A 15,782-nucleotide genomic window follows, 5' to 3' on the forward strand; every position below is an offset into this window, starting at 1 on the left:
AATTCTTCAGCTTGAGATCAGAATTTTTACTTGAAGCTTCTTTATTTTTAAAGTATCCAACATTATCTTGACTCAAGCCCAAATACTAAAAATACTTCATTTGTCCATAGCTTCACATGCTAGAAATGTCCAGTCTTTATAATCAAGAATTTAAATACATTAATATTGTAGAAAAAGAAGAGACAGCTATTCTCCAACTCTGCTCAGTCTGATTTGCTAATCCAAGAGAAGGAAATTAAATCCAAAAGGCATTTAAAAAAAATTAATCGAGCCTGTTGTCAAGCAGAAAGAAAATCAAGTACCAGCACATCGTTACTGTAGAAATTGTGTGCTACAAGTAAATGAAAAAAGAGAAACCTTAATAAAGGCGCTTGAAAAATGAGCAACAAAGACTTTGCACTTCTTCTGCCTGATGATTCTTTAATTGTTGTAATCCTGCAGGATCACAGCCACCAACTAGAGAAGAGTGTCCCTCTTTTGTCTAATAATTACTGTTTAAGTGGTTAAAGAGATAAGATTATAGAAAGCAGGGACATTGTAATACATTACTAATAAGAGTAATTTGGTCCTTATTTTCTGGGATCTTATTTCCACTGCAAAGAAATAGCTACTTTTTCCTGTAAATTATTAAAAAAAAAAAAAAAAAGCAAGCAAAACCAGACAAACCAGCAAGTAAAACTTCCCCATTTATTGAGCTGTAGGAAACTTCATTGGTGTTACATCTGTCCTCCCTTCTCAATGTCATATTATTCCCTATAGTTCCGTAATGCCTATTAATAGACTTTGATCCAACCTTGCAAAAAGTGTTATAGCCAGATACTGGGGGATGTTCAGACGGACCTCTTTTTAAACATAATGTTCAAAGTAATAATAAAATGTGAGTGATAAATTGTGGTAGATTTGGCAAAAGACTTCTGATAATGCAGATTTCAAAACAAGTACTGAAAAAAGTGCTTTTATTTGATGCATAATTTTTTTATCTGTTTGGTTAAAATGCCCATTTAAGGGAAAGGAAGATAGGTGGTCACACTGTATAAAGTTTAGGTCAGTAAGAAAGGATTTAGGTGCCTAAATCCTGCCACATTAGTGAAAGACAGAGGCATTTTTGGCTCCTCCAGAGACTGTGGAGAGCAATAGAAAATAGATTCATTTTACCTAACTTTAGACTCGTGACACCCCCTTCATTAAGTTCTTAGGTGGGATTGTCTTTTGCACATGTGTGTTTCTCTCACTGATTATGAAGGTAGTATAGTGAAACAAGGCAACTTTGGTCCTTCAGTCAGCTGTCTTAGAGTAGGTGGGATGATTAGACCTTGATGCATTCATAATTTCATGAAGAAAGTACTGTGAAAGGAAAGCGAGCCAGGCTGAGTGCTGGAGCCACACAGCTTCACTGTGGATGGATCTAACACCCACCGCTTGATCTGGTTTGGACTGCTCCAACTAGCTTCTTCCAACTAGCCGGAGTGGACCAGCATTACCACATGGATCATGAGTCAGCTGGTGCTCACTGGCCTCAGAGCCAGTGGCCAGCCCCTGGCTCTGTTTTATTCAGCACAAGGACTAAAACTCAGAGTATTTAATAGTTTAACTGCTGTCAGATTTGGAAGTCACTTTTTCTGAATCCCTTTTATACCTCTCTGTCCATCTCAGTTGAGAGTCCAGGGAGCCTGAGAAACAGGTTTCTAACTTATCATCTTAGTTCAGCATCTAAAGTTGGTGATATTGGTAACACCCAGGCCAGATATGACCGCAGCTCCTGAAGGCATCTGAATGTTAAATTTTAACCGAGATATTACATACAGTACAACTAATGTTGAGTACAGCACAGCAGTAGACTTCAGACTGGAAACAAGGCAAGTGCTTGAGCACATTCAGGTCTGTTTTACCAAAGTCAGTTTAAATTTAGAGTAAGGATGTCCCCACAGTTGCAGCAGCAGCAGTGACGCACCTTAAATTTCAGTACTCTGTTTTATGCAAGCAGCAAGTGAAATTCACAGAATTCAGCCAAATAGAAGAGACAAGAATGGAATGCAGAAACCCCCAGCCTGCCTGCCCCTTTGTAGATGGTATGCATTTCCTGCGATACAGCTTCATGACAGGTGAAAAAGAGCACATCATTTTCATTTACGAGTGACTGTAATCAGAGGACACTGCAAATAGCCAAACATGCTGTTTGCACACTGAGTGTTCCCATGGTGTTGCAGTCACTGTCAAACTATGTTTTTTTGTATTTTATAAAGAGGAAAACTGTAAGAAAAAAAAAGTAACATTAGATATCCAAGGATAGAAAGCTTCTCATGCTCAGTTCCAAAATTATACAGCACCTTCTACACCCCAGAGGAAGGCGGCTGGGACAAGAAAGCTTATTGGTAAATGTGTGCAGTGCTCACCTGGGATCTCTTCCAGATGAAAACATATGTACCCAGCATAGATGATAGTTAATGTTGTTGCTATGTGCTTAAAACAGAAAATATCAGCCATTCATAGATCTTTTATTATCAGTCAGATTCTTTTGACAATTTTCAATTATGTTTCTGAATTTTTATTATATGTTAATGGACTATATTAATTAAAGCAGACTGCAATGCACTAATAACAATTAATTCAACCCAGGGTGCCTTAAAGTGAGATTTTATGAGAGCTTAAATTCTCCATGGATCTCTAATTCGCATTTGCAGCAGAGGGAATTGTACTTCTCGACGGTTCTACTTGGCATTCTCACCCAAAGCATGGGACCAGGATGGGAGAGATGATGAGAGACTAGGGTGAAAAACGACAGTGCCCTGAGGTGTTAAGAGAGGCAGAAGCTTTCATTGGTCTCAGTGGTTTAACACATGTAACCCATCCGATAATATATACAGTTTTTAGAAAGCAGAGCACAAAATCTAATAGAATGTGCAATCAGTTATTGGTGAAGAGCATTAGCTCAGTAATAAACACACTCTGAATATACCTGCTCCCCCTGGGAAATAGCCTTTGGTGTTGTTAGTCCTTTTGTCATTCATGAGTAATATGTATTTAACAGAAATCTTAGAACAGGAAATGAAAAACTGAAGATGATAAATCTGTTTCACTTAGACAATAATCATATAACACTGTGGCCATTTAGTTTAATTTATAGACACTGTTCCCCCTGGAAATCTTAGGTACAAGAATTTTTTAAAAAGGGCAGGGGAGGGAGATGGGGAGTGAAAAGATAAAAAATTGGTACAAGGCATCTCTTGCCCACTGGAACAGTTAAATGAAAGAAAAACATTAATTAAGATTTCACTGCTGCAAAGCAGTATTTACAGTAGCCAGACGGGAGTTTTTCAGGGGCTCACCCTCAGTTCCTTGCTAGAAGCTCCACAATGAAGCATGAATTGCTGATATTTAACCTGTCAGGCCTCTCTCCCTCTCCACTTTTTTTTTTTTTTTTTTCTTCTTCTTTTTGTTTCTGAAGAGAAGAAACACTTTTGGACACCTGTGGCCGCAAGAGATTACTAATCCATAAACATGTTTTTGGTATCTTGCAACCTTCCAACCTGTGGCAATAATTGCAATGGCTGACACATACTTCTATGACTCTTAAAATGGAATTAAAACTCTCCTTATCTGTGAATACAATACTTATTTTTGTACTGTTTGGATAGTATTCTCTTTGTAGCAGGTACCACTATGTGTCATACTTACATGTCTTGCAAATCCTCTGGTAAGTAACAACATCTAAGTTCTGGGTTCCTTGCAAAAATGTCTCATATAGCTCAGAGTGAAGAATACACTCTTTACTTTTCATGGGATCCTGGGCATGAAGTAAAATTATCAGTTGTTTAAGGGTTTTCATTCTTATTTATGACTAACTCACTTCTAAACATTTTAGGATAGCTGTTCTGCTTAGGTTTGAATAAAATCTAGAAAATGGATTACCATACTAATACCAAGCTAAAAGAGAAGTATTTCCAAACCGCTGCTGGCCTATTAAAAACTGTATACTTTGTATATAGAAAGATTACAAAATAAACACTGGTGTAGCCAAAATTAATCAGCCCACTTTAAAGAACAAACAAACACCAACAAGCCAAAACACACTCAAAAAATCCCCAAAACATTGACTGATGAAAAGAAGGAGGATGTTTTTCTTCTCTTTGTTTGGAAAACATTTTTTGTAACAGTTTCTAAATCAAATTTTCAGCCTTTTTATGTCTTGTTAGGAATGGTGATCCTAGATCTTCTCTGCCATGATCAAATAAAGTTTATGCAAAACAGACTGTCTACAAAAAATTTCATGCATTTATTTGATGTTGTGTAATTGGCTAAAAAGAAATTAGATTCAAACACTAAATTCATAGGAAGTGATTTCTTCTTGGAGATCTAATGAAATTTGAATTTTATATATACTCCACATGATTTAATTTGAGATTAAAAAAGATGCAATACCTTTAATGTATTCTAGATATAGCTAGGTATCTGATGCAATAGTCTTGCTCTCTTGCTAAGTTTGTGAGCCCATGTATTAAAGAGAAATCTCCTGCAACTGAAAGGTTCATATGTCCTCCTAAATTCCATGGACACTCCAGAAAAATCTGACAGCACAAAAACCATTGCAGGTTCATTCAAGAAAGTATGGCATACGCCTGTGTGCATCTTAAAACTTCACTGAATTCAGTACCTAGTAGGGTCCAGACCTGGCTGAGAATATGAATCAAATAATTTGCCATTAAGTCTCTTAATTACTAGCCAATATAACAATTCAAGAGAAGGATTTATGGAAAAGCATAATTAGGTCTACATCATGTAATTAGCATATAGAGACATTTTATTTTGTCATTTCTGTAATTTACATGAACCCTTATAGCCATATTTTATTCTTTAGCTAGCTTCTTCTCAGCTTATTAGCTAAGCCGTTTGATACTTCCAAACCAGATCACATTTTCTTCAATCAAGTAATCAAGAAAACATTTGCCAACAAGTTTCAGTTTTCACTCTTCCTCACAACTTTTTTTTTCTTTCTTCTTTGTTCTTTTTTTCTCTCTAAAACTGCTTTGTACAAGGAAAATATAAGCTTACATGCAAACACTTTCTGAAAAATTGCAATCTACTGCTGCATAACATGGAGGCAGAAGATGTAACAGCTGCTATAATTCACAAGCCAAACTTTGTGAACAAGGGAGATCCACAATAAAGTCAGGTTGTCTTTGAGGTCAATGCACTGATTTGCACAACCAAAATTATAGAGACATAAGGAAGCATTCCTTTTTTTACCATAAAATTGCTTGGGTAGAGTGAGATCTACTGAGAGATTTATGCAGAGCCATATCTCTAGCAAGAAGAAAAGAGCGTGCTGTCCTCAGAATGAAAGCCAAGGGAAAAAAAAAAAAAAAAAAAAAAAAAAGGAAAAATAAGCAGCAGAAAGGACAAAATACCCCATCATTCATGCAAATACTATGTGCTGAAAGGAATTTCCAGAGCTTTCAGCAAGATCTGTAATATAGATATAGATATAGATACAGATACAGATATAGATATAGATACAGATACAGATCTAGATGTAGATGTAGATGTAGATATAGATATATATGTATATATTCTGAGCCATAACTCTTTTTTTTTGGCTTATTTAAATCAAGTCCTAATTTGTTTTATTTCTGAAAAATATTATAATAAGTTGAAAATTTTCTCAAACATACAATTTTTTGGCAATGTAATCCTGTAACTGATTATTAAGCAATATATTATAGTGGGGATACAAGTTCTTATTTCAAGCTGTAATTTAATTGAACATTGTCATTTGCCACAATATATTGAGACCAAGACCCCTTAAAAGCTTGTACAGAACCTTATCAGAGACCCTGATAAAGGACTGCCTTTCAGAGTTTAGTGCTGGGGCCTTGAGATTCCTTTTCATAAAAAGGAAAAGCAGAAGTGCAAAGGAGTAAGATAAAAGGCACCACCAAAACGTTCATAATATGTTGATGTAGTTTTACAGATTTGTACTGCACCTTTCATTATATTTTATTTTGTAGTCATCATCTTTTCCACTGTACCTGGTATTTCTTGACAGCACATATAAGGAATGATTTTTTGAAAGACTGATCTTCCTTTGTTCCTCCATTTCAGTGGTCACAAAAAATCTACACTTCAAGGTGCTTGATGGCAACTATAAATCAGATCATATGAGTTGCAAATTCCCTGACTTGCACCACCAATGTATTTGGAAGCACAAAAATACAAGTACAAATTTAGAGGAGTGAAAAGACAGGTCTCAGCTTTTTAAAAGGTATGTCACAGAGAATAAATGTATAATTCCTTTTGTATGACACACAACAATACACACTGCTGCTACAGTTTTGAAGTATTGTCCTTTGAAAATCATCTTCTGATAACCTACACCAGAAATGAACTACACAGAAGCAGAGCCAGGGAGGAAGAAAGAGGCTCCTGAATTAAATCCCTCTTTGTGTCATCTGCTTAAGTGTATAATTAACACTTCTGACGAATGAGGCTTTTTTGGATCTTGGTTAGATATTCCTGGGTTTTGTTTTGTTTGATTTTCTACAGGTTATGCACATGAAAATGCGTAATTGTAGAAAGATATAAATACAATAATTAAGTTTACTGAATGAAATTCAGCTGAGGTAGGCTGGCAGAACCCTTTCTGCACCAGTTAATACTCGTGTTAGAACAGTGACAGAAGACACTAATGGCATGTCTGTTCAGGATTTGTCACATGCCTGCACAGCCTGGCAAGGGTTCCTGTCTGTCGCATGTAGGTATGCATGAAAAATGGATGTGGGTGGGGTAACAAGATCAGTACTTTTGCAGACATAGCCATATCAGCAAACTAATTTCCAGATGGCTAGAACAGGAATTGTGGATGCCCCCAACAGTGCAGTGATCAGAGCAGTGCATGATCCCATCTGAAAGAAAATTATTTCTAGAGCCTGTGAGAGGACTTTCTCCAAGCACATAATTGGCACATATATACAGTAATATGCATAATCAGTAATATACATATGGAACTGGTAGAGTTAATGTTCTAAAGCCCAAAATCATGGCTCTGCATTTTGCCCCTGTCTGTAGAGATAGCTACTCATGTCTAACATTTCAAAGAACAGTACCTTGTCTTACCTAGGCTTTGGGCAAGGATATGAGTTTCAGTATTTTTCAGGAAGTCCTTTGTACCAGTCTTGATCTATAGTTTTCTACTTGCTTCTGATATAGATTAATTGCCAGTCTGCTCTTCATGGAGACAGGGCACTGGGGAGACACTAAAATCACACGTAAATCCCAGTGACAGGAAGGGAAAGGACAGAAGGAACAGAATGCCATACCATCCTGAGAATAGCCAGAAGAGCTGAATTAGAGTAAGGAGGATGACAGTCACTGCTTTCTCTCTGGACCAAAATCTCAGCTATGCCTCCTTTTATTTAGGAACAATACTCCATCTAGTTGTTAAAATGAATGCTGGAAGCTGCTGAGCTCCTCCAGGCTCACTTTGTTTTCTTTACTTAGGGTTTGTGTTGTCCACCTTTATAGTCCCACTTTCTGTTCCTACAGTAACAGTGTTTTATGCCTGAATTATAAAAAGCCTTATTCATATGCAAAGACAAAAAAGCAAGAAATTTGCATTGATACTATGTCTCCAATGATAACAACTTCTAAACACTTTAACTGTCTGAACCAGCTGTATGTAGGTTATTAACATATCCTTCTATACAGCTGTCTAGAAATAGTTTGGCAGTTTTAGAAAAAGCCATGCTTAACTTTTTCCTGAAAATGTTCTTTTAAACAAACTTTTCCTAATATTCATCACGCTGAAATATGAAGCTATATTGAGATGTAGATGGAGTTTTTATCACAGCAAACAGCAATAGTCTTTTCTGTACCACTGGATTTTTGCTCATTCTTCTCGTATATATCTATTTTGGCTGTTAGGGACTTGTGCTGTGTATACTATGGGCAGTGCAAACTCATGTATACATGTACTTTATTACTTTCTTCTGAGTATGTTTGCTTGATTCTCTCATTCCAAGCATCACGATAGTCAATAGACATGAACGAAAATACCACAGGTGTTCATAACTATCATTTTCTGATGTTAATATTTTAAGTCTAACAGTACCTTAGATGACAAAAACACATTGCAGGCTGAGAAAAAACAATTATTTTTTCCTCTATCAACTACAAGTTATATGGAGGGATGTTTACAGATTGAAAGCAGAGTATTATGACAGTCCGGGACAACACCATAAATTTGTAATGCATTCTTTTGCTTCTAAATTTTAATCTTAATTCAACCCAGAATGCAAAAGTGAAAAAATCAAGAAATCTTGTGTTAATTTCAATTTTTATGAATGTCATTGCTTTCCAGTTTGAATTCAGGCTTGGTCTGATATAAGATTTCTTTGCATATGGTCTACTTTGTCTGAGAAGGAGGTTACCCATGCAATTTGGGTTGTGGAGTTGATCTCTGTATGTTCAGCACTGTTCATTAGCCAGGACTTAATGAAATATTGAGATGGTCACAGGCCTTTTGCTCTTGCAGTATAAGCAGAAGCTTCTATCCAGGATGTTTGTTTTTCAGATGCTGTAGGAATGCCACAGGCGTCAGCCACCATGCCCTGCGACAGATCAGCACTTCCATGAAACTGAGCATAGAAGTCCAATTGACTACTTGGTTTGAAACTACCGCCAGTATTAATTGTTTCAGATCCATGCTTAACAACTGCTAAGTGACTTCTGTGGAGTGATACCTTAGGTCAGGGGTCCTCAAACTTTTTAACCAGGGGGCCGGCGCATGGATGCAGTGGCAGGCAGTCATCTGCGGCTGCTTGGTTTCCCCCGCCAATCCCCAGCGGAGGGGGGTGGGGGCGGGGGGTCTGTAAATACCGGGGGCCGGATTGAGGACCCTGGGGGCTGTATCCAGCCCGTGGGCCATAGTTTAAGGACCCCTGCTTTAGGTTATTCTTAACTCCTTCACAATTCAGTTGCTGCTATGCAGTCACCTCAGTTGTGTGGCTGGCCAAAAAAGGATTAAAGGAAAATGTTTTCATAAAAAAAAAAATAAATTTCAGTTTTACATATTATTCACTTATTACAGTAAAGGACATCTCAATATTGAGTATATTTTCAGCAAGAAAAAAATGAAAAAAGAATAAATTCATTTTATTGTTATTTTGGAATGAACCAAAACAGTAGTAGCATACAAAACTGACTTCATAAATTATTCAGATAATCAGGAGGACATTTTATACACTATAATATCAAATAAATCAATTATTAGAGGATGTCAAATGCTCAAATGAGGTCAGAGTAGCAAGGAACACCTAAGAATTTCAGTTTTGTGGGGAAATGCAGAAAATCAATCCATTTCTTCTGATTTGAAATCAACAGCTCTTTTTCATGAAGTGAGAGAATTTTTGATGATGCCAAAATTTGTTTCCAAGAAGCTCATTGAAGCTCAAGTACTTTCTTATCCCTAATGCTGGTCATTCTTGTGCACAGTTAAGCATCTCAGGCAGAGCACTTCACACGCTCATTGCTAAGACTGCAACTGTAGTGCACATGTAGTGCATAAGAGGACTTAGTTTTCTAGCATTAAAATCTGGCACATCCCATGGGCATGAATTCACCCCTGAAAACAGAAAAAAGAACGTATATTTTTTTCACCCTTATTTTATCATTTTAGGCACTTAAAGATGCTGCTGAGAAGTGAAATTGAAAACCTTTAGCAAAGATGAATAAATGGATCTTTACATATTATATTTTTATAAACCTACATTAAAAAATGTCCTTTACAATAATACAAATTTTACAAACCCAAATACTTCTCAAAGAAAGATGCAGATGGGTAGCATGGGTCGCTGTATAATTTTGTGTATGCATACATATATATATATATGCATAAATATGCGTATATGCATATGTATGTGAATTTGACTACAAACTATATAATTTTTTTGAGTGGGAGCTGACATTGATAGAGATTAGTGAGAACTGGCTTTACAGACATGTAAGTTTAAGAGATTTTTTTTCAATCTATATTACGCTAAGCAATAGGCAAAGGGGATAATTCCATCACTTTAAATAATGTATTTCTACCTCCTTTACTTAGCTTGTGCCATCTTCTTGTAGAAAGATCCTGTTCTATTGCTTCACTCTAAGGAAACTGGGCAAATCTCATGAATTCTGAGGATAAATGAAGTTCTGAAAAGTTGGGGGTGGTGAGGGTTTTTTGCATTTGCAAGACTAGGTTAAGTTTGTGACCTTTCCCCTTACAAACCCCAATGTAATTTAAATCCATTTATTCCCTTTCCTATGTATGTTTCCACTTACAGTAGTTTTTCTAGAAAATTGACTGTTGTCCTGGGATCTAAATAGAACATGCATGTGCCTACATATGGAGACAGATAATGCAGTTCAACTTAATGAACTCTCATGGCTGAGATTTCTAACCCATTGTGTAGGAAATCATACAAGCATTTATCTTCATATTATTCTACTCTGAGAAATGTCCTTTTCTTTCCCTCTCCATCTGCCTCTCTCTTCCCCTTCCCTTTCTCCCACTCCCCACCCCCCACCCCCCGACCTTTTCCCTCTTTTCCTTTTTTTATTTCTTTCAATGTTGCCAATGCAACTTTTATTCTGACTTCTTAGCATTATGAAACAGGCACTGGAAATTACCTGCTAGCATTCAGCTGCAGTCACTCTGTTAAGAATAGTGGTGGAGACTGGCAGAAGGAGCATCTCGGCTGAGTTGCTCTTATGATACCAGGAAGCTTGAGGGATCAAAAATAGTCTGTACCACCCAAGGAGGTAAAAGCCCTTCCTCTTTGTCAGTAAGCAAAGGTAGAAAATTTATGTGTCCATCAGGGCACTTCTAGGTCTATTCACAGAGATGAGCTCCACAGGCTGGACCAATTGCGGTGTATTATAGTTTTGGTGTGAAGGTAATCAGTACTTATAGAAAAAGCAATGGCAATACAGTATTCCCTAAAGACTTCCAGTGCTACTGCATGATTATTCATTATAAAATAAAAGGATATGGGAGGTGCACGTCACTGTGAAAAGATAAGGATATGCTCTGCACTGAAGGTGGTTTTTCTTATATACAGGCCATGTAAACAGAAGCTTTATGTTTATGAAGGAAAAATTATCTGGACTACTGACCATTGACATCTTATTTCCAACTCCTAAGTGATATGAATTTTGCAAAAGCAAAATGCAAGCATGTAGTTATAGCAAAAGAGCAAAGCTAAGGTAAGATCATCAGCTATTTTGAATTTCTACTCCATACCTATTTTGAATTTCTACTCCATACAAAAGGCATAAGCAATCTGTAGGACAGTGTGTGGAGACCAGAACCCCCAGATAAGAGATCAAGAATTTCAGAGGCATTAATTCCACTGACTATCCTTCTAAGGAACTTCTAATGAATGCCTAATGAATTTTAAACTGTTTTTTTGTCACAGTGACAGAGTTTCAGAAGGAGGCGAAAAGATTCTTCTATTTTTGGATTCTGGACAATTCTTTCTGCAAAAGCACTATCAATTTTAGAGATATTTGAATCACCTTCAGGCATTAAAAGAATTGAAACTGAGTCTTCCTTCTCCTGGACAAATATTCAAGTCACAAAACCTTACATAAATAGCTCTAATCCCTCCCTCCCCCATATACAGAAATGATATTTTTTTCCATTACTGCACATCCTCCTCTGTTAGATAAGATTAGATACTGTCTAAATTTTGGAAAGGATGGACTTCAATGTTCCTTCAGAAAATAAAAAGAAGGGGACTAAAAAAGAAAAAGGAAAAAGGAATGGTCATCCGGTTGGCATTCTCAGACAAGATGGCTGTGATATCTAAAAATTTTCCTTCCCTTAAATTCTCCCACCTGTTAATGCTAGACAAATTCATATTCAGATACTAGATTTTAACTCTTCTGAGGGTTAAATCTTCCCTCAGGGACTGTAAATGCTTAACATAGGGTCAGGACTTGCACCTATGAGCCAGAGTAGACATTACAGAGCTTGGACATCTGGCAGTAAACTCTCTCGTATGACATCTAATTCTTTATCAGCTGTTCTGTATCACAATTGATACATCTGATCAGTTGGACTAGATCACTTCTGGAAGTCCCTTCAAAACCTATAGGTCATTCGTCCAAAATACCACAGACTGAAGTTCAGATCACTGTCCATTTTCCTTTATTGCCTTTCTATCCCATGGAACTGAAATCTAAAAATACACAACTCTAGTTGAATTCTCAAATATGTACTAAGTTCAGCTAAAATGCGATCAGATGATATAGTGCATCTCTTATTGTCATTCTCTTCCAATGCAGTACCATGACCACCCCTAGCCTCAAAGAAAGCATCACTTCTAGTCCTGCCATATAAAGTTGAATGTTGAGGGACTGTATGCATTCATTACCCAGCTGATCTGTTGAACGTTTAAACTAATAATTAGCAATCTTAAGAGAGAGAAAAAAACACATGATTCCTCTTGTCTTTGCAGGAATGAATTGGAGCAGACAGATTGAATCTACTGCCAAGGTTAAATACTTTATTTTCAGTGACACCAATTATTTTGAGCACAAATGCTTTAATTATCTCAAGCAGGCAATTAAGAAGTTGAACTCAGAAAATCAGGCACCACTATGAAACTGTCCGGCATTCAAATTCTTTTGTCCTTAAAGATAATAACCATGACACCTTTTAAAAAGGTTTTGCAGCTTCCATTTTCACAGCCAAAGAGCTCAAGTTTTTCTAACTCTCTCTTTAACCATCATTCCATTTAGTGCCAAAAGAAGTATGTTGGTATGTTGAAAAGAGGTAAAGCTAAGCTCCCCACTTCATAACAAAATAGTGGTATGAAGGTAAACTAGCATGCTTGGCAGCTCCTCGAATCTACTATGTAAGAGCTACTTCAGTAGTGTGTTCCCTGCACTTGGCATATGTGTGTTCAACAATTTCACCCACAAGAGCAGACCGTCTGTGCATAACACCTATTACATTCCAGGTAGAATGCTTCTACAGTACTTGCTAAACCAGGGGTCCTCAAACTTTTTGACCAGGGGGCCGGCGTGTGGATGAAGTGGCAGGCAGTCATCTGTGGCTGCTTGGTTTCCCCCCCCACCCCCCAGCGGAGGGGGGCGGGGGGGGTCTGTAAATACCCGGGGCCGGATTGAGGACCCTGGGGGGCCGTATCCAGCCCGCTGACCATAGTTTGAGGACCCCTGTGCTAAAGGACTTATGAAATAAGCAGTTAAAAAAAAAATGGTAAGAGACCAACGCTGGCTTAATGATGGTCCTTTGTGAATGAAACTTGCTTATTTTACTGAACTCTCTGCAGTCATTTTTTGTGTTGGTGATTGCAATACAGAAGAACTTGATTTCAAATAGCAAAAGAGTAAATTGGGAAAAAACCCTGAGCTTCCACGTATGAAGTTGAGCAAGGTTTTATGTATCAGTGTAGGCTGAAAATAATGAAAATGTCCTATGATACAGCTACCCAGTTAAGTAAAGCAGGATATGCAAATAGAAAATCCTTCCTGACGCATAAGGTGATCTGTTGAAGTCCCATGACAGGAAATGAAGTTGATTTGACATATTAACTTGCGCAACTACAAATGCTTCAGATGCCATAAAACTATGCAGAGCTTTTAAAGTTCAGCTTCTCTAACTACCTTGACAGCCAGAGGTAAAGGATTCCATAGCTTCACTTTGTCTGACTAAAGACTAAATTCTCTTTATCAGTTCTAATTTATTGGTGTTAAGATGCAATATGCAAAATAGTTTCAACCAGAGTTAGACTGGAAATTTCTGCAGGAAATTTGGAATTTGCAGGAAAATTCCTGGAAAGCCCAAAGTCACAAAGAGTACCTCATCGCCACATAGGGATCAGAGACTGTATCAACACCTCAGACTAGATACATCTGTACCTCTGAAGTCATCCCTTAATGCAAGGGGGAGAGCGAGAGGCTGGGATGGACTGGGTTCTGCTGGGCAAGTCGTGTGCATTTGACCCCATTCTCAGCTCTGTTGTTAACCTGCTCATCTTTGATAAGTCACTTCAGACTCTCTGGACCTGTTACTCTCCAACCAACTTTTGTTGTTGTTTCAGACAGAAAAATCTAGAGTCAATATGGAACCAGTATCTACCTAGTGGTGGGCTGGCAGGATTTCAATCAGGAAATGTAAATCACTTGCAGCCTTAGAAAGCCAGACAGCAAGAAGAGGCACATAGATGAAGAATTAATAGAAAGATAACCAATTTACCTGCGATTTAATTGAAGTTATTCTGTGTCACAATGGAACAGTCTGTGATGGTGCACCTGACAGGTAGTAATCTAACTGCATGCAGTCGCACACCTGTATGTACAGTCTGCTTTCCCCTGCTCTGGAAAGAAATTTCAGATAAATAGTACAATTTTCTAAGATTGTTGCAGGCATACAAGCTGGTTCAAAAAATGGGACAAAGAAAGCAATAAACAAAACAATCTGGTCTACTCTTATATCCTACCGTCCAAGAATTAGAGAGGAATTGGTTTTATGATACAGTTCTCTTTTTGGCTTTGTTCATTATAAAACAAGCTTGAAAATGATCTAAGGGAGCAATATCCCGCAACAGGTCTGTAATCCCTCCTCAGAAGAAACTGTGTGGTTTTTTAATTACACGTCTTTTTCTTTCTCTTTTCCTTTTTTTCCCTTTATCTTTATCTTTTCTTTTTCTGTTTCTGCTTCCTTTTCTCTTTATTTTTCTTTCCTTTTTCTTTTCCCCTTTCTTTTATTTTTTTCTTTTTCCTTTTTCTTTTCTTTTTCCTTTTTTCTTTCCCTTTCTCTTTTAACTCTTTTCCTGTTTTTCGTTTCATTTTCCCCTTTAATTTTTAATTTCTCCTTTCTATTCCCTTTTACCTTTGCCTTCTCCTTCTTCCTTTTTCCTTTTTCCTTTTTCTCTTATGCTATTTCTATTTTATGGATTTTTTTAAAAAACATGGAGGCTGATACTAATATATATTGTTTACAATTGCATGAATTAACCAATTTCAAACTCAGACACAGACACAATCTCTAAATTATTTTGGGTCTATTTTTTCTTGTACCAGCTGCTTGTAAAATACTGCCAGCAAAACAATGCGTTTTTCACTTGACCCCAGTCTTGTAACAATCAGTAAAGTTAGAGGGCATGGTCTAAAGTCAGTCATTCAATATGGCCAGGATATAAGGAAGCAAAAAAACAAGGAATGATAAAGTACTGGAGAGATGTGAGAATGGTCAAAGGAGAACTGATCTGAATAGCAGCCTTGTGCTGGAACCTTCATTTCTAAGGATGTGTAGCAAAGCTCCTGTTGAGATAAAAAGGATAGAAGATTGGGATTTTTTTATATCTTAAAATGACACAGAAAAGTCAGCTGGAAACAATGTGCAGTTTAAGAAACCCTTTACTCTACAGTATCACATCGGTATTGTGTGTTGACCCTTGGCAGGACACTGTGACTTGTTTTTGATGATGAAAGACAACTGATTGATTTCAAAAGATTATACTTTATATGGCTCACATTCAGGATAAAAAAAATATGAAAATGAAAAAAAAATCCCTTGAAGGAATAAGGAACATATAATCTAATTACATTCAAATCTGGAGAAGAAAGTAGCAAGGAGCACATTTGGATCTTTCTGATTTTAGCACAATGCATGAACCAGCAGCTGTGGCTCTGTGCAGACCAACAGCACCTCCCATGCCAGGGTCATATGAGGAGAATGGCAGCAGGTGCCACAAGAACTAAGGATGCACTGAAAC

The sequence above is a fragment of the Falco rusticolus genome, chromosome 2 (assembly GCF_015220075.1).
Source record: "Falco rusticolus isolate bFalRus1 chromosome 2, bFalRus1.pri, whole genome shotgun sequence".
Lineage (NCBI taxonomy): Eukaryota > Metazoa > Chordata > Aves > Falconiformes > Falconidae > Falco > Falco rusticolus.